Below are 6000 nucleotides of genomic sequence, written 5' to 3'. Positions count from 1 at the left end.
TGCATAAGCTCTGAAGCGAAAGGAATCTCCTATGTCTCATGAAGAAGAAATTTGACTTCTAAGGCAAGTTCAACACATGGTGTCCCTCCCTGCTCTCTCCCCATACGTCTGCTTTACAAGCTTCATCTCTGACTGTCACAGCATAGCTCACTCTCAGCACGAGTTCTATGAGACAAGTCTGCTGGTAGCAGTAGGGTTAGCAGAGGCTACTGCTCAACAGTGACAGTCACAAATGTGAGCACAGCAAGTCCTGCACTGGCATGCGGATGAGAATTGTACAGGCAGCTGCACAGCCCAGTTAGGTTGTACTCAATTCTGTGGAGGGCACCAGGTCTCCTGTCCCTGCTTGCAGCAGACCTTTCTTGGGCTGAAGCTCTGAAGTCATGGAGTTTTCAGATGACCATTCACCCCTGTGGCCAGATCAGAGATCCCACGCAGCAGCATGTGATACGTACACAAGGGAGAGACTGGCTCTAAAGCTTTGGTTTTGAGGAAAAAAATACATTGAGCAGGAAGTCTCAGGATGAAGAACTGGGAAAGCTCTTGTTCTGGTTACAGCTACATTTTTGCTGCTTGTTGCTTCCAGACAACTAGAGGAGAAAAAATGAGCTTGTTTGCCTTTTGTGTATTGCTGCAATCCACGTATATCTGTACCTATAGTCTAGAGGGAGAGGAGAGACACGTACTTTCATGTAGCTACAGTTAAAGGAGAGACTGGGTATGCTCAATTGCTAACACTGGGAGGGCCCAGGGCACTGGAATCTCTCCCCAGGCTGTGAGGGAGCTATTTGCATATGCTGCACTAGCGGCGCTGGGAGCAGGGACTCGCTATGTTGCAATAGCTCTCCAGCTCCAGCCCTGCCAGCCCCTCACCAGTCACATCACTGGAGGATCACATGGATCTGTGCTGCATAACACAACAGCCATCTGCATTTCTTGGCCTATCCAAGCACTCCACGAGTACAGCGGGAGTCCCCCAGTGTTCTGGCAAAACTACCATCACCTCTTCCATTTCTCCAGAGTGTGCACAAAGCATTGGACAGAACTCTGAAGCTTTTGTTCCTCATCTGCTTTAGGCACCAGGCACATTGTCTGCACTGCTTGTCTTCTGCACTTGAACATCTGTGGGCAAAGAGGACATGCTTGGATTCTAATCATTCAGGCATTAGACCTGGTGACCTGAAATCCTTAAGCACTGATTCAGTGGGACCACTCTTGCTCTAAAGCACTCTTAGTCAGGTGCTTACAGGGGTGAATTCCTCTGAAGTGTGTAGGATGAGAATAAAATCCTGTGAAGAGGGGTTTAGATCTTCAGGTGAGGTAAGACAGACCAGCCCCATTAGTTTCCCTCTGAGGAGGACTGGTCAAGTGAGTGTCTGCACACAGAGCCATAAAAGGGCTTTGCAAGAATACAGTGAGATTTGGACTTTGCTTGCATTGTTAAAGCGTCTTTGTTCAAGAATGAAGTTGAAGGGCAAAGGCATGGATGGTTGGTGTTTAGGCACACACGTCCATGGCTAATCTACTAGAGAAACTGATAAAGGACAATTTGTCTTCTGTCCCTGTCCTGTGTCCCCATGGTTAGTGAGACTTGAGACTGATGGTGACATCAGTGACAAACTGGCTTTTGTTAGCTGTGGGGTATCAGAAACACTGCAGTGTGTGCCTGGAAACAGCAGGGCTGCTTCAGATGGAGCTTTCCTGGCACTTTGGAATGTGGAAGTGATTGGATTTCGGATGTGCACCCGTGTTCAAAGATGGCATTCTAGGTGGCTCGTGGATTTATGTCCAGGACAGTTACTGATTTGTTTCTCTGTTATGACATTTAGGGTTTGGTATGCCTTTTTAGTGAGATCTGTGTTCTACAACCAGGGGGAAATTAATTCCTTAGCTCTCAGTTACCATACACCTATTTGTGATGTATTGCTTCAGATATTGGTTTGTAATGTATTGATTTGGGATTTTTTATTCCATTAGAAGGAATCCCAAGAGCTGAGCATATTACCTAAGAGCTTTTTTTCTTTCCTCCAATTTCGTTCATATGTAAGTACCAAATACCTATTAAAATTCTGTATAATAGTTTTAGCTGCTCTATAAGTATATCCCATGGTACATCTAAGACTTTAAAAAAGTCTCATCCCCCAGATCTGAAAGATGTTACTGATAGCCGGCTCCCTGATGAACTCCGATTTACCAGAGCCCCGGCAGGGCAGGATGCACAGCGATGCTTTATGGCCCTAAACAGCTCCGTGATTTACACTGCGTCTCGTCTTGGCAGTACGCTAATAAATTTAGCAGAGCCCCCCTCCCCCCAGTACGGCGTACTCGGCTTGGGCCGCACCTCGCACCCTGCGACGGGCACGGCCGGCGGAGGGGGGCAGTGAGCGGCCCGGGAGGGGACAGCGCGACGCGCCCGCAGGTGCGGGAGGCGGAGCTGCCGCCCCCTCGGGCCGCTCGCCGGGTTGAACGCGGGGTCAGGGCCGCGCCGCGGCTCGGGCCGCAGTCCCGGCGGGGCGCCGCGGGGCCGGGCCGGGCTCATCAATTTCCCGTGCTCAGTGCCTGCGTCCCGGCGCGGCACTAATGCGGAACAAATTGAGACATATCCTCTCCGTAATTAGTTCCAGCGTTTCAAAGATTTACGGTCAAATAATGGTCCGAGCCGCACCGGCCGGGCCCGGCCCTCCGCGGTCCGCCGCCGGACAGCGGTCAAGGCGCTGGGGAGGCGGCCCGCGGGCCATGAGCCCGTCCCGCGGCTGCCACTCCCCGCGCCGGGGCAGCGACCGGGACGGCGGGTTTTACAGCGGCGAGCACGGCCCGCGAGGGGCGGCCGGGGCGCGGGGAGCGTTCAGCTGGCGGAGCCCCGCTGTGTGCTCCCCCGAAGGAAGGAACGGGGGCGACGTGTCCCCCGACGCTGAGGGGCTGTCGGCCGCACAGCCCCGGTGCGATTGTTCCCGAGCCTCGCCGCTGCCCGCCCGCACCCGCCCCGCGCTGACCAGACAGTAGTCTCAGAGTTGGAGTCCTTGGCCTCGGAGGGACCTTAAGGCCCACCTCACCGATGCTCTTGTCCGCTCAGCGGAGAGCCAGCGAGAGGGCACGGACTTCTCCTTCCCTGTGCCACCAAAAACAGCCTTCGTTTTCCCCTCAAAGGATAAACAAAATGCCCTTTCCCCACTTCGAGAGCGTGCCAGTGCCCCACTCAGCCCAAGAAGGGAAGTCCCGCTTTGCCGGGCTTTGCCTCACGGCTCCCGTGGTACCCGCCGCGCTCGGGGGGGCGCGGGGAGTTAGAGAGGAATGCAGGATCGGGCCTCCCCTGCCCTTTCACGCTCCTGGACATGCTTCGCAGCTTTGTTTCTGCTCCTCTTGGCACTTAAATAATCAAACTCTGATCAACGCCCTGACTGAAAGGAGACAGATCCCCTGCGTGCCGTGAGCGGGATTGGAAGGACTAGGGATTTATATCTGTTTAAGTCGATCTCCCCCGCCTCCGACCTGCGAGGGTATCATTTATGAGTTTAGTAAAGTGTAGTAAGAATTGCTGGTCCCGCAATTGGTTAGTATGGCAGGGAAGAGAACGGAACGGGAATAGGCCGACTGGGGAGGTGTTTCAGCACTGCTTAGGTTTGGAGCAGGTTCCCAGTCTGATTTGCCGAGGATTGAGTGGGACTGTCAGTAAAATAATCCTCGACCAGGAAAATTCCGTTGTTTCTTGTGCCTTCGAGCACAGTCGAAGATAGAGCATTATCAGGAATTGCCATAGCTACGGGATAGCGGGCAAACCAATTAAGACTGATTGCTGCCTGTCAGAGACTTGGATTAGGCCGTGCTTGGAGGGGAGAGGAGAAAATTCTCCAGACCTGCTGGGCCTGAACAACGGCAAAGGAGATGCTGTCCTCAGCTGCCACCTCTACGGCCCTTGCTTTCAGATAGATGGGCACCGAGGCCCGGATGCGGCCGCCCGGTTTGCAGGACGTGTGATGACTTAACGCAGGAGTGCGACTGGAACCGGGGTCGGGATCTCGCGGGAAGAGGCGAGCAAATGTGCCCTGCACAGAGAGAGCAGCTGCTCTCGGCATGCCGGGGCGCTCCTGGTCTGGGCTAGCGCAGTGCCGCCGCTCTGCAGTGGGGCGGCAGATGTTCCTCTCTCCCTGGTGCTGGCTGGAAGGGAACGGCCGCGTGAAGTGGCGCTGGCTCTTTCCCAAAAGCCCCCAGCCCGTCCGCGGGGTGGAAGGGTCCGCGCTTTCCCTCTCCTTTGCTCCTCGGGCTGAGCGGTTTCTCCCAGTTCGTGCCCGAGACGCGCTCGCCCGGTTTGCGGCGGGCCCGCTCCCTGCCCCGCACGGCCGCGGCGGCCCGGGAAGGCGCAGGTGCCGGGGCACAGTGCTGCAGGCGCGGAACTGAGCCGATAGCCTACCGGCAGAGCGCTGCCTTCTCCGTCCTCGCTGCCGGCGCCGCGGGGGAGGGAGGATGCGCTGACGGGCGAGGGCTCGTCATGTTTCACCGCTGGGAAGTGCGGAAGATGAGAAGGTTTGGAAGGACTGCGGCAGTTCTTCCTCCCAGGTGGAATAATGCAGACCTAAGCGGTCAAGAAAACATACTTCCCTTTCAAGATGATTTATCAAGCTAGGTTATTTCAAGAAAATAATAAAATTCAAAATAAACAGTCCAGAACCTACACTAGTTCGAAAAACGATCGCTGCAGGAAAGGCTTTTTCTGGTTGTGCTAAGTGGGGTCTAGTTTTCTGAGGAAATGAAATACCTCGCTTCGGCTGGACAGGGACTTCTGTTTCCCGTGCGCGCTGTCGATTGTAGACGCGGGAGTGAAAAGGATCAACTTAAGAAGTCGATCCCTCACAGAGATGAGCCAATCCGGCATCAGCCTCGCTGCCGATTCAGCACCTGCCCGTAGCCCCGCAAGGGCCCCGCGGGTCCGGAGAGGGGGGTGCGGGGATCCCCGGTACGGCGGGAAGGGCTGAGCGGGCCGGCGGGGCAGTGCGCTCCTCCATGGGCATGGACTGCGTTGCCCAGTACCACCCGAAAGGAATTTAGTTTTGCGTGTACTCACAAGAAGCGGCAGATCCTGTAAACTGAAGCGATCTTTAACGGCGGCAAAGATAATAAAACCTTTCACTCTTATATTACACGTAGATTTGCGTAATAAATAAAATTGTGCATCAAAAGAGAAATTTTAAAATGGGATTCTCTAAAGATAGTTTGTGAAAATTAAACTAACTTAATTGATAACAAAACTCGTTTGTTTTGGTTAAAGAATTTAAAGAGAAGATTAAATTGTACTTGGCTGTTTTTATAACGACTTATTTTAATTTCTTTTGTTGTAGTATCTATCATTTGAATTTTAAAACGCCGTCTCAAGATTGGCGGTGCTCACGATAACCTTCAATGCCGCCGCGGGCAGGAGATACCCAGGTCTAAATTGTCACCGAGAAAACAACGGGCTCGGTCTCTCCAGCTGCAGGTAAATGTTCATGGCGGTTCCGTTACTATTTTAACTGCGAGGGAAGGTGAGTAGGCTGGTGGGGGAGGAGGGGCGAGCGCTGTCGACTGTGCTCCGAGCCATGCACTCAGCCCGGTTTGGGTGGCGCGGTTCTAACAGCGGCGGGTGCAGATTTGCAAAGGACGGAGCCTGCGAGGCTCTGCCAGTACGCTTCACCGGGACCAGTTCCCGGGAGCTCTACCACGCGTGCTCCTAGAACGTAATCATCCCTCCTGGTGATTATTAATGATTGAAGGAAGCCGGCAGGATCGCTCTTCTCGCATTTGAGAGAGTGTCTCCGCGGGGGAGGCTGCGGGGTCCTGGCAGGCGCCTGTCCGCCGTGGGTAGCGCCCTGGGGCTTCGCCGCCCGCCCTGGGGCTTCCTGCCAGTCACACACCGCCAAAATCATGGTATCGCTAGCTGCCAGGGCCAACCCCAAACCCACCGTGTCTCTTTGGAGGACCGTCCGGGGATAACGTATAAGATGCCATCGGGGTCTCTGCCGATGCCGC

The sequence above is a fragment of the Colius striatus genome, chromosome 7 (genome assembly GCF_028858725.1).
Source record: "Colius striatus isolate bColStr4 chromosome 7, bColStr4.1.hap1, whole genome shotgun sequence".
Lineage (NCBI taxonomy): Eukaryota > Metazoa > Chordata > Aves > Coliiformes > Coliidae > Colius > Colius striatus.
Note: the sequence above shows the minus strand (reverse complement) of the source record.